Source organism: Ovis canadensis, chromosome 15 (assembly GCF_042477335.2).
Source record: "Ovis canadensis isolate MfBH-ARS-UI-01 breed Bighorn chromosome 15, ARS-UI_OviCan_v2, whole genome shotgun sequence".
In the NCBI taxonomy this organism is placed as follows: domain Eukaryota; kingdom Metazoa; phylum Chordata; class Mammalia; order Artiodactyla; family Bovidae; genus Ovis; species Ovis canadensis.
In genome coordinates this window covers 38,576,074-38,591,601 of record NC_091259.1, presented here as the reverse complement: position 1 = coordinate 38,591,601, position 15,528 = coordinate 38,576,074, and positions in this window count along the sequence as shown.

Below are 15,528 nucleotides of genomic sequence, written 5' to 3'. Positions count from 1 at the left end.
GTATTCTTGCCTGGAGAATCCCATGGACAGAGGAGCCTGGTGGGCTACCATCTATAATCACAAACAGTCGGACATATCTGAACACATACACACACACAGATTATGGTAAATTGAATATACATATTATAATACCTGGAACAACTCCTAAAAATGCAAAGACATATAGTTAAAAAGCTTATAGAGGAACCACAATAAAACATTCTAAAATATCTTATTAACCCTAAAGAAATCAGGAAAGAACAAATGAACAAGAAGACAGATGAAATAAATACAAAACATACAGGAAGTGGTAGACCTAAACCCAAATTTATCAGTAATGAAATGTGGTTTGATGAATTATTAATAAAATTGGTGAGTTAAACATTTTAATTAAAAAGTATAGATTGTCTGACTGCAGAAAGAAGCAGAACCCAGGTATATATTGACTGTAAGAGGTGCACTCTGAATACAAAGAGACAAGGTGGGAGTAAAAGGTTGGAAAAAGATATACCATTTGTGATAATTAGTTTAATGTGTCAATTTGATTAGTGACTAATTATTTAATTAAACCGAATCCAGGTGTTGCTGTGAAGGTATTTTGTAGATGTGATTAACATCTACAGTCAGTTGACTTTGAGTAAGGGAGATTACCCTCTATAATCTGGGTGGGCTTCATCCAATTAGCTGAGAGCCCTTAAGAGCGAAATTAAGGTTTCCTGAAGAAAGAAAAAATTTTGCCTGTGACCCACAGCTTCAACATCTGCCTAAAAGTTTCCAGCCTTCCAGCCTGCCCTATGCTACAGGTTTCAGACTTCCCAACCCCTACAATCACATCAGCTAATTGCTTGAAATAAATCTGTTATCAATTTCTCTTTTTATATAAGAAAATACGGATGAAGAAGTATTGTTATAGATCTCCAGAAGGTTCTATTTCTAGTAGATCTCTAATGTAGCATTTAAACACAACTCATAGGAAAGTTGGAGTGAGTATATCAATCTCGGACAAAATAAACTTCAAGCCAAAGATTATTACTGGAATTAAAGTGAATATTTCATAATGATAAAGGGGTCAATACATAAAGAAAGTATAATTATAAATCTGTACTGAAGTATAATAACAATAATTATTTATAATCTGTACTAAATTTAGTACATGAAGCAAACAGTGACAGAAGAAAAAGAGAGACATACACAAACTCACAATCATAGTTGCAAATCTCGTCACTCTTCTCTCGGAACAACTGGACAGAAATTCAGTTAGAATGTAGAAGATCTGAAGGGCATAATACACTCCCTCATTTGAACTGACTTTTATAGAATATTACCCATAACATTTTTCACCCAAGTGCCCATGGAGCATTCACTGAGACGGACCATACGCTAGGCAAAATAGGATCCCAGTAAATTCCATAAGATTGAAAAAACATTGAGGATGTTTTCTGACCAAAATGGAATTAATTTGAAAATCAACAAGATATTTAGAAAAATTCCAAATATTTTAAAGTGGAATAATACAGCTTTAAATAACTTGTGAATCAAAGGAAAAGGGCTTCCCAGGTGGCACAGTCAAAAGAATCTGCCCGCCAATGAGGGACTCAGGAGATGTTGGTTCAATCCCTAGGTTGGAAAGATCCTCTGAAGTAGGAAATGGCAACCCATTCCAGTATGCTTGTCTGGAAAATTCCATGGACAGAGAAGCCTGGCAGGCTACCGTCAATGGGGCTGCAGAGTCAGACATGATTGAGTGACTGAGCACACACACAGGGAAATCTAAAAGGTAAAAAAAGTGTTTTGAACTAAAAAATAATGAAAATATATCAAAATTCATAGGATGCAATATTTAGAAAAAACTTTACACTTTTAAATGATTCTATGAGCTAATAATAATGGCTTAAAATCAATCATCTACATTTATATCTTCAAAAAACTGAAAAGAAAGGAGAAAACTGAACTGAAAATAAGTCAAAGAAAGGAAATAATAAAGGGCAGAATCAATAAAATAGAAAACAAAAGATAGAGAAAAAGAATGAAACCAAAAGTTTTTGGGAAAATTAGTATGATTAATAAACCTCTATCAACTGACCAAGAAACAGGGAGACAATATCAAGTACCAGCATCTAGAATAATAGAGGAATATTCCCACAGATCCTACAGGACATCAAAAGGATAATGAGGGACGATTATGAATAACTTTATGCCAGTAAATTTGACCACCTAGATGAATCATATTCTTTGAAAAAACCCAACATACCAAAACAGACATAAAAGAAATAGAAAATCAAAATAGTTCTATACCTATCCAGTACCTTGAATTTGTTCAAGGTCTAAAACCTCTGCAAAGGAAATTCCAAGCCTAAGTAGTTTCACTGGTGAGTTCATCAAATATTTAAGGAAGAAATTGTACCAATCGTCTTTCAGAAACTGCGGTATAAAGGAAAATTTCCCAGTTCTTTTCATGGCTCCAACATAACCCTGAGCCCAAATTTGACAAAGAAAAGAAAATTACAGACCAATATCTCTCATAAACATGCGTACAAGAACCCTTAACAAAGTATTTACAAATTGAACTGAACAATATGTAAAGAGGATCATACATCTGACTATATGATTTATCCATTTCACACTTATAAATCAATTATTATAATCCACTTATTTATAGGATAAAGGAGAACATCCATATGATTATCTCTATAAATGCACAAAAAACATTTGACAAAATTCCACCTATTCATGATAAAAACTGTGAGAAAACTAGGATCACAAGAGAGTTTCTCTGTCTGATCCGGGGCACTATAATGAAACCTACAGCTAAAGCCAGCTTTATTGGTGAAAGATTGAATACTTTTCTCATACGAGCAGGATGTCTACTTTTATTACTTCTGTTTAACATTGTACTGAAGATTATAGACATCATTTTACAGATGATGTGATACTTTATGCGAATAAAAACCTCACTAGAACTAGTGACTAAATCTAGCAAGTTTACTTCAACAGTATTATACACAACAACAGTATTATACACAACAGTATTATACACAACAGTATTACACACAACAACAGTATTACACACAACAACAGTATTACACACAACAACAGTATTATACACAACAACGGTATTACACACAACAACGGTATTACACACAACAGTATTACACACAACAACAGTATTATACACAACAACAGCATTATACACAACAGTATTACACACAACAACAGTATTATACACAACAACGGTATTATACACAACAACGGTATTACACACAACAACGGTATACACAACAACGGTATTATACACAACAACGGTATTATACACAACAGTATTACACACAACAACAGTATTATACACAACAACAGTATTATACACAACAACGGTATTATACACAACAACGGTATTATACACAACAGTATTACACACAACAAGAGTATTACACACAACAACGGTATTATACACAACAACGGTATTATACACAACAACGGTATTATACACAACAACAGTATTACACACAACAACGGTATTATACACAACAACGGTATTATACACAACAACGGTATTATACACAACAGTATTACACACAACAACAGTATTACACACAACAACGGTATTATACACAACAACGGTATTATACACAACAACGGTATTATACACAACAACGGTATTATACACAACAACGGTATTATACACAACAGTATTACACACAACAACAGTATTATACACAACAACAGTATTATACACAACAACGGTATATACACAACAACGGTATTATACACAACAGTATTACACACAACAGTATTACACACAACAACAGTATTATACACAACAACAGTATTATACACAACAACGGTATTATACACAACAACGGTATTATACACAACAGTATTACACACAACAACAGTATTATACACAACAACAGCATGATACACAACAGTATTACACACAACAACAGTATTATACACAACAACGGTATTATACACAACAACGGTATTATACACAACAACGGTATTATACACAACAGTATTACACACAACAACAGTATTACACACAACAACAGTATTACACACAACAACGGTATTATACACAACAACGGTATTATACACAACAACGGTATTATACACAACAGTATTACACACAACAACAGTATTACACACAACAACAGTATTATACACAACAGTATTATACACAACAACGGTATTATACACAACAGTATTACAGACAACAACAGTATTATACACAACAACAGTATTATACACAACAACGGTATTATACACAACAACGGTATTATACACAACAACGGTATTATACACAACAGTATTACACACAACAACAGTATTATACACAACAACAGTATTATACACAACAACGGTATTATACACAACGGTATTATACACAACAGTATTACACACAACAACAGTATTACACACAACAACAGTATTATACACAACAACAGTATTATACACAACAACGGTATTATACACAACAACGGTATTATACACAACAGTATTACACTCAACAACAGTATTATACACAACAACAGCATTATACACAACAGTATTACACACAACAACAGTATTATACACAACAACGGTATTATACACAACAACGGTATTATACACAACAACGGTATTATACACAACAGTATTACACACAACAACAGTATTACACACAACAACAGTATTATACACAACAACGGTATTATACACAACAACGGTATTATACACAACAACGGTATTATACACAACAGTATTACACACAACAACAGTATTACACACAACAACAGTATTATACACAACAACAGTATTATACACAACAACGGTATTATACACAACAACGGTATTATACACAACAGTATTACACACAACAACAGTATTATACACAACAACAGCATTATACACAACAGTATTACACACAACAACAGTATTATACACAACAACGGTATTATACACAACAACAGTATTATACACAACAACGGTATTACACACAACAACGGTATTATACACAACAACGGTATTACACACAACAACGGTATTATACACAACAACAGCATTATACACAACAGTATTACACACAACAACAGTATTATACACAACAACGGTATTATACACAACAACGGTATTACACACAACAACGGTATTATACACAACAACGGTATTACACACAACAGTATTACACACAACAACAGTATTACACACAACAACGGTATTATACACAACAACAGTATTATACACAACAACGGTATTATACACAACAACGGTATTACACACAACAACGGTATTATACAGAACAGTATTACACACAACAACAGTATTATACACAACAACGGTATTATACACAACAACGGAATTATACACAACAACGGTATTATACACAACAGTATTACACACAACAACAGTATTATACACAACAACAGTATTATACACAACAACGGTATTACACACAACAACGGTATTATACAGAACAGTATTACACACAACAACAGTATTATACACAACAACGGTATTATACACAACAACGGTATTATACACAACAACGGTATTATACACAACAGTATTACACACAACAACAGTATTACACACAACAACGGTATTATACACAACAACGGTATTATACACAACAACGGTATTATACACAACAACGGTATTATAGACAACAGTATTACACAAAACAACAGTATTACACACACAACAGTATTATACACAACAACGGTATTATACACAACAACGGTATTATACACAACAACGGTATTATACACAACAGTATTACACACAACAACAGTATTACACACCACAACAGTATTATACACAACAACGGTATTATACACAACAACGGTATTATACACAACAACGGTATTATACACAACAACGGTATTACACACAACAGTATTACACACAACAACGGTATTACACACAACAACGGTATTATACACAACAACGGTATTATACACAACAACGGTATTATACACAACAACGGTATTACACACAACAACGGTATTATACACAACAACGGTATTATACACAACAACGGTATTATACACAACAGTATTACACACAACAGTATTACACACAACAACAGTATTATACACAACAACAGTATTATACACAACAACAGTATTATACACAACAACGGTATTATACACAACAACGGTATTATACACCACAACGGTATTATACACAACAATGGTATTACACACAACAGTATTACACACAACAACAGTATTACACACAACAACAGTATTATACACAACAACGGTATTATACACAACAACGGTATTATACACAACAACGGTATTACACACAACAACGGTATTATACACAACAACGGTATTATACACAACAGTATTACACACAACAGTATTACACACAACAACAGTATTATACACAACAACGGTATTATACACAACAACGGTATTATACACAACAACGGTATTATACACCACAACGGTATTATACACCACAACGGTATTATACACAACAACGGTATTACACACAACAACGGTATTACACACAACAACGGTATTATACACAACAACGGTATTATACACAACAACGGTATTACACACAACAACGGTATTATACACAACAACGGTATTACACACAACAGTATTACACACAACAACAGTATTACACACAACAACGGTATTATACACAACAACGGTATTATACACAACAACGGTATTATAGACAACAACGGTATTACACACAACAACGGTATTATACACAACAACGGTATTACACACAACAGTATTACACACAACAACAGTATTACACACAACAACAGTATTATACACAACAACAGTATTATACACAACAACGGTATTATACACAACAACGGTATTACACACAACAATGGTATTACACACAACAACGGTATTACACACAACAGTATTACACACAACAACAGTATTACACACAACAACAGTATTATACACAACAACGGTATTATACACAACAACGGTATTACACACAACAACGGTATTATACACAACAACGGTATTACACACAACAGTATTACACACAACAACAGTATTACACACAACAACAGTATTATACACAACAACAGTATTATACACAACAACGGTATTATACACAACAACGGTATTATACACAACAACGGTATTATACACAACAGTATTACACACAACAACAGTATTACACACAACAACAGTATTATACACAACAACGGTATTATACACAACAACGGTATTACACACAACAACGGTATTATACACAACAACGGTATTATACACAACAACGGTATTATACACAACAGTATTACACACAACAGTATTACACACAACAACAGTATTATACACAACAACAGTATTATACACAACAACGGTATTATACACAACAACGGTATTATACACAACAGTATTACACACAACAACAGTATTACACACAACAACGGTATTATACACAACAACGGTATTATACACAACAACGGTATTATACACAACAACGGTATTATACACAACAGTATTACACACAACAACAGTATTACACACAACAACAGTATTATACACAACAACAGTATTATACACAACAACGGTATTATACACAACAACGGTATTACACACAACAACGGTATTATACACAACAACGGTATTACACACAACAGTATTACACACAACAACAGTATTACACACAACAACAGTATTATACACAACAACGGTATTATACACAACAACGGTATTACACACAACAACGGTATTACACACAACAGTATTACACACAACAACAGTATTACACACAACAACAGTATTATACACAACAACAGTATTATACACAACAACGGTATTATACACAACAACGGTATTATACACAACAACAGTATTATACACAACAACGGTATTATACACAACAACGGTATTACACACAACAATGGTATTATACACAACAACGGTATTATACACAACAACGGTATTATACACAACAGTATTACAGACAACAACAGTATTATACACAACAACAGTATTATACACAACAACGGTATTATACACAACAACGGTATTATACACAACAACGGTATTATACACAACAACGGTATTATACACAACAGTATTACACACAACAACAGTATTATACACAACAACAGTATTATACACAACAACGGTATTATACACAACGGTATTATACACAACAGCATTACACACAACAACAGTATTACACACAACAACAGTATTATACACAACAACAGTATTATACACAACAACGGTATTATAGACAACAACGGTATTATACACAACAGTATTACACTCAACAACAGTATTATACACAACAACAGCATTATACACAACAGTATTACACACAACAACAGTATTATACACAACAACGGTATTATACACAACAACGGTATTATACACAACAACGGTATTATACACAACAACGGTATTACACACAACAACGGTATTATACACAACAACGGTATTACACACAACAACGGTATTATACACAACAACGGTATTATACACAACAACGGTATTACACACAACAACGGTATTGTACACAATAACGGTATTATACACAACAACGGTATTATACACAACAGTATTACACACAACAGTGTTATACACAACAACAGCATTATACACAACAGTATTACACACAACAACAGTATTATACACAACAACGGTATTATACACAACAACGGTATTACACACAACAACGGTATTATACACAACAACGGTATTATACACAACAGTATTACACACAACAACAGTATTATACACAACAACGGTATTATACACAACAATGGTATTACACACAACAACGGTATTACACACAACAACGGTATTATACACAACAGTATTACACACAACAACAGTATTATACACAACAACAGCATTATACACAACAGTATTACACACAACAACAGTATTATACACAACAGTATTACACATAAGAAAATAGGAAAATTTTTAACAAAAGATATTCAAGAACTATGTACTGAAAATTACAAAATATTGCTGAGTAAAGTTTTAAAGGACCTAAATAAATGGAGAGTTATATAACACTTATGAATTGAAAGACTCAACCTTGATGTCATTTTTGCCAAATTAATCTGTAGATTTAATGTATTAAATAGTTCTATTCGTAATCCTAGAAGTGTTTGTTAATAGCATTTTATAGGCTATAGAGTTTAGTCTAAAGAAGTTCAAAGGACCAAAATAATCCTAAAAAAGCAAAATGAAACGGAAGAGTTTATAGCAGATTAAGTCTTACTGTAAAGCTGCAGCAATGAAGACAGTGCTGTATTGATGTAAGGGCAGACTAATTGATCAATGAAACACAATAGAGATTCTAAGAAGACTTATACTCACACAGTTAACTGATTTTGAACAGAGGTGTAAAAGTAATTATGGGAAGAAAAAATCTTTCAATAAGTGGTCTTGAAACAGCTGGATGTCTTTATCCAGAAAAAAAATAAGCTTTGACACCTGAACTTTATATCTTATATCAAAAAATTTGAGTTGAGTCATAGACCTAAATGTGGCAGCTTACACTATAGCTTTTTTTGGTTAAATTCAGCACAGGAGAGAATATTTTTGAGACTCAAAAGTAAGCAAAGAGTTCTTGTGTGTGTGTGCTTAGTCGCCGTCATGTCCAACTCTTTGTGACCCCATAGACTGTGGCCCAGCAGGTTCCTCTGTCCATGGGATTTCCCAGGCAAGAATATTGGAGTGGGTTGCCATTTTCTCCTCCAGGGGGTCTTCCCTGAACCGAGGATTGAACCTGCTTCTCCTGCGTCTCCTACATCGGCCAGTGGATTCTTTACTGCTTGAGTTATCTGGGAAGCTCAAGAGTTCTTGAACAAGACCCACAAGTCGATAATCAAAAAAAGAAAAAAAAAAAAAGATAAAATAAGTTTCAATAAAATGAAAAAACTTTTCTCATCAATAAACACTTCTGCTTTCATCATGATGGAGTGACTGGGACCAGATCTGCCTTGTCACCTTAAACAACTAGAAAACTGGAACAAATATATGAAATGTGTTTTTCAGGTATTAGAGGAAAATAGTCAGCACAGGGCTGTGATCGCTGAGATAAGGGAAACAGCTGAAATGAGTCCTACAAATAAATTCCTTGCTTTATTGCCTGGAGGCAGTTTCCAGGTCACAGAAAAGGAAGAGAGAAGCCGAGCAGGGGCTGGGTGAATCGAGGAGACAGTGACGGGAGTTGAGGAAAGGCAAGGAGCAGAATTTGGAGGGCAGAGTACCAAGGAGGGGGCATCTACGCAGACAGAGTTCTGGAGATGTACAGAGGTGTCCCTTGCTTCAGTCCTTGACCTGCAACCTGTGAGACGAAATGACCCAAAGCTAGGGAAAGGATCACCAGAAAGCAGTGGGCAAAACAATTTCTGGAGCCCGCATAAAAATTAGAACTTCTGTTCCCACCAGCCCGAGTTAAGAAAACTTACAATACCTGGGACACTGGGTAGAATGATCAAAAAGGGTACTGTCTTAAGAGTGCAGCTAAATCAATTCTAGTCTAAAGGCTGCTGTGGACACACTTTAAAGAAGCTTAAGTGCAAATCTTAAAATTTTTAAATTTTTAATAATGGCTGAATTTAACAACAGTTTCATAAAATTCTCAAAAATTTAATAGTAGACTCTCATGAGTCAGTACAAGCCAGTTCTGGTATACCAATGATTCTACTAAACATTTAAGTTAAAATAGTACCAATTCTATAAAAACTTTTATAAAACATAAAAGAGGAAGGAGCTTTTCCAAACTTATTTTAGAAAGCCAGCATTATCTGGGTACCAAAATGAGACAAAGACATTACAAGGGAAAGAAATGCTAAGACTACAAAGCATTGTCACTCAATAACATAGGTACAGAAGGCCTTTCCTGGTGGCCCAGTGATTAAGAATCTACCTTTTAATGTATGGGATGCAGGTTCAATGCCTGGTCCAGGAACTAAGATCCTGCACCCCGTAGGGCAACTAAGCTGCAACTAGAGAAAGCCTGCACACCGCAACAAAGACCCAGTGCATCCAAAAAAAAAAAAAAAAAAGAAAGATGTAGGAATACTTAATAAAATTTTAGAAAGAAATTTCAACAATATGTAAAAAGGATAACAAACCATGCCCAAATGGCCTTTAATCCAGAATTCAAGGTTGTTTTATTTATTTATATTTTTAAACGATTTTTTGAGGTGGACCACTTTTTTTTCCCTGGTGGCTCAGTTGGTAGAGAATCCGCCTGCAATGCAGGAGACCTGAGTTCCCTCCCTGGGTGGGAAGATCCCCTGGAGAAGGGAAAGGCTACCCACTCCAGTATTCTGGCCTGGAGAGTTCCGTAGACTATACAGCCCATGGGGTTGCAAAGAGTAGGACACAACTGAGCAACCTTCACTTTCACTTTCTTTCACTTTTCAGAGTTCTTATTGAATTTGTTTTGTTTTACGTTTTGGCTTTTTGGCCCTGAAGCATGTGAGGTCTTAGCTCCCTGTGCTGTGTGCTGGTGTCCGACTCTTTGTGACCCCATGGACTGTAGCCGGCCAGGCTCCTCTGTCCATGGGATTTTCCAGGCAAAAATACTGGAGTGAGTAGCCGTTTCCTTCTCCAGATCTTCCTGACCCAGGGATGGCACCCAGGTTTCCTGCATTGTAGGCAGATTCTTTACTGCCCCCCTCCAGGGGATCTTCCCAACCCAGGGATCAAACCTAGGTCTCCCACGTTGCAGGCAGATTCTCTTACCATCTGAGCCACCAGCAAATCCCCAGAATACTGGAGTGGATAACCTATCCCTTCTCCAGGGGATATTCCCAACTCAGGAGTTGAACCGGGATCTCTTGCATTGCAGGCAGATTCTTTACAAGTTGAGCTGCCAGGGAAGACTTTAACTCCCCAGTCAGGGATCAGACTCACACCACCTGCTTTGAAAGGTGATGTCTTAACACTGGACCGGCAGGGAAGTCCCATCAAGGTTGCTTTAATATTCAAAAGTCAGTCTATGCTCTATCATATGTGGTAAACAGACTATCCACATCTGAATCTCAGAACCAGTGAATATGCTGCTTTCAGTAACATAAGAGATTCTGCAGACGTGATTAAGGATTTTGAGATGGAACAGAACTCTCTCCTAGAGCCTGCAAAGGGAAGGTAGCCCTGCCAACGTCTTGACTTTAACCTAGTAAGACCCATTTTGAACTTCAAACCTCTAGACTGGTAAAATAATAAATCTGTATTGTTTTTAAGCCACTAAAGTTGTTACAGCAACAGGAAGAAACTAAATAGAACAACACGAACACACCATTTAAACAGTCTTAAAAGAAGTAACATATGGGTCATGCCCGTTGATGCAACGGAAGTTTTTGACAAAACTTAGCATAGATCTATGATAAACTCTTAGCAAACTGGGAATAGATGGAAACTTTCACAACCTGAAAAAAGGATGTCTACAAAATATCTTAAGAGTTTAACCTCATAGTCAAGTGGTGAAAGACAATGTATTCCCTCTCAGATCAGAAACAAGGGAACCTGTTAAATCTATTCTCTTCCAGTTTTACTGAGATGTGATTGACACATAAGATTGTATTGGTTTAAGGTGTATGAGATAATGATTATATGTATATATATATTGCAAAATGATCACCACAATAAATTTAGTTAATGCCCATCACTCCACATAGTTACATATTTTTTTCTTGTGATGGGGACTTTAAGATCTGTTCTCTAAGAAACTTGCAAATATACATTATTGTGACCTATAGTCACTATAGTTGTACAGTACATCACCAGAACTTATTATTATTATTTTTTCAGAATTTATTAATTCTATAAATTGGACATCTTGACCACCTTCACCCATTTCCACCATGTCTGAACCTCTTTTATAACTATTTCTATTCAACAGTGTACTTAAGGCCCTCGGCAACGTGATAATTCAAGTAAAAGGATCAAAAGGCATGTTGTTTTGAAGGGAAGATTTGAAATTTTCTTTATGTACAGTCAACATAATTGTCTATCTAGAAAAAGCTTAAGGAATCTATAGAAAAGCTAGGGGACTAGAACTAATAAATAAGTTTAGCAAGGTTTCAAGATACAAGCTCAATATACAAAAATGAATTGTATTTCTATATACTAGAAACTGGAAATTTAAATTAAAAATAACATTTATAATAGCATGAAACAGGAAACATTTAGGGACAAATTAGCAAAATTTATAAAGTATGTTGAAAACTATAAAATATTGTTGGGAGAAATTAAGATTTAAGTAAATAGAGAGACCACGTTCATGAATCAGAATATTTGATATTGTTAGGATCTCAGTTTTCCTCAAATCAATCTATGGATCTAACATATTCCCAGTCAAAATCTCAGTAGGTGTTTTGCAGATTTGACAAGCTGATTCTAAAATGTATGTGGAAATGGAAAGAACTATAATAGCTAAAACAAATTTTGTGAAAAGCAAGGAACAAGGTTGGAGGAATTACTACCAGATTTTAAGACTTACAATAAAGTTACAGTAATGAAGACAGTACATATTGGTGAGGAATAGAAATTTGGATCAGTGGGACAGACTAGAGTGTCCAGAAACACTTACCCATCTAAAGTTAATTGGCTTTTCACAAGGGTGCCAAGGTAAACCAGTGAGGGAAATAGCAGTCTTTTTCAACAAATGGTATTGGAATATTTGGATGTCTATGTATAAGAAAAAACAATGACTCTTGTCTCATACAATAAACAACAATTTGAAATGGTGGATCAAAGACCTGAAATTTTTGTGATCTTGAGTTAGCCAAGACTTCTGAGGATACAGAAAGGACAAATTCTAACAAGAAAAAAAAATCAATATATTGCGCTTCATCAAAATGAAAACATTTTGCTTTTTAAAAAAAGACATTGTCAAAAAAGTAAAAAGTCAAGCCACAACAGGGTAGAAAATATTGCAACTCATATGTCTAATAAAGGACTTGGATCCAGAGTATGCATGAGAAACTTCCCACTCAGTAACAAGACAAAGTGATCAAAAGATTAAAAACTGAACAAAAGACCTGGCAAGACATCTCACCAATAAAGGTAAGCAATAGCAAATAAGATGTGAAAAGAAGCTAGACATCTTTAGTCACTGTGCTTTGTGGCTCAGTAATGTCTGACTCTGTGACCCCATGGACTATAGCTCTCTATGACTGTACTCTCTCTTTGTAGACCCCATAGGCCAGGCTACTCTCTCCATGGGGATTCTCCAGGCAAGTATAGAATACTGGAGTGGGTTGGCATTTCCTTCACCAGCCCAGGAATTGAGCTGGGGTCTCCTGCATCGCCTGTGCGCATGTGCTAAGTCGCTTCAGTTGTGTCAGACTCTGTAAAACCCCATGGACTGTAGCCCACCAGGATCCTCTGTCCATGGGATTCTCCAGGCAAGAATACTGGAGAGGCATTCCATGCCCTCCTTCAGGGGATCTTCCCAACTTGGGATCAAACCCTGGTCCCTTACATCTCCTGCATTGGCAGGTGGGTTCTTTACTGCTAGCACCATTTGGGAATCCCTCTTTAGTCACTGGATATGCACAAATTAAAATTACACCAAGTTACTACTACATAACCAGTGGGATGGCTAAGACTTCAGGAGACTAACTTTACCACATGTTCCAGGGATGAAGATGCCTTGAAAAGGCATGGATGCTTTGAAAAATAGTTTGATAGTTACTTATAAAGTTTAACATCTTATTTCATGACCAAACAAACTCACTCCAAAGAATTTCCCAGGGGAAACAAAAAAAAAAACACACACAAACATTTATGTAAATACATCAACTTTATCTGTAAGAGCTGCAAATTGAAACACCCAAAATGTCCATTAAGTGGTAAGGGGATAAACTGTAGAACAGTTGTACAATGGAATACTATTCATCAATGTAAAGGCTTGTCTATATAGGCAAGAACGTTAATAAATCTCAAAAACACTATGCTAAGCAAAAGAAGGCAGATATAGAAGATTACATACTGCAAGACTCAATTTACAGAAATTCTGGAACAGGTAGAAACCACATACCAATGATTCCCAGAATCTAGGGAATTCACTACAAAGGAGCACAGGAGAACATTTCAGAATGATGGAAATATTCTAGATCATGCTTCTAATGTTGGTTATATGACTGCACACATTTGTCCAAACTTTTTGAATTGTGCACTTTTTGAATTGTGCTGCTAAGTCGCTTCAGTTGTGTCCGACTCTGTGCGACCCCCATAGGCGGCAGCCCACCAGGCTCCCCCGTCCCTGGGATTCTCCAGGCAAGAACACTGGAGTGGGTTGCCATTTCCTTCTCCAATGCATGAAAGTGAAAAGCGAAAGTGAAGTTGCTCAGTCATGTCCGACACTTCTCCACCCCATGGACTGCAGCCCACCAGGCTCTTCCATCTATGGGATTTTCCAGGCAAGAGTACTGGAGTGGGGTGCCACTGCCTTCTTCGCTTATCTAAATTATGCCTTGATAAATCTGATAAAAGGATACCATTAAGAAAATTAGTAGGCCATAGATTTGGAGAAAATATTCAGAAAACATGTATCCAACAAAGGACAGACTACCAGAATAAACAAAGAACT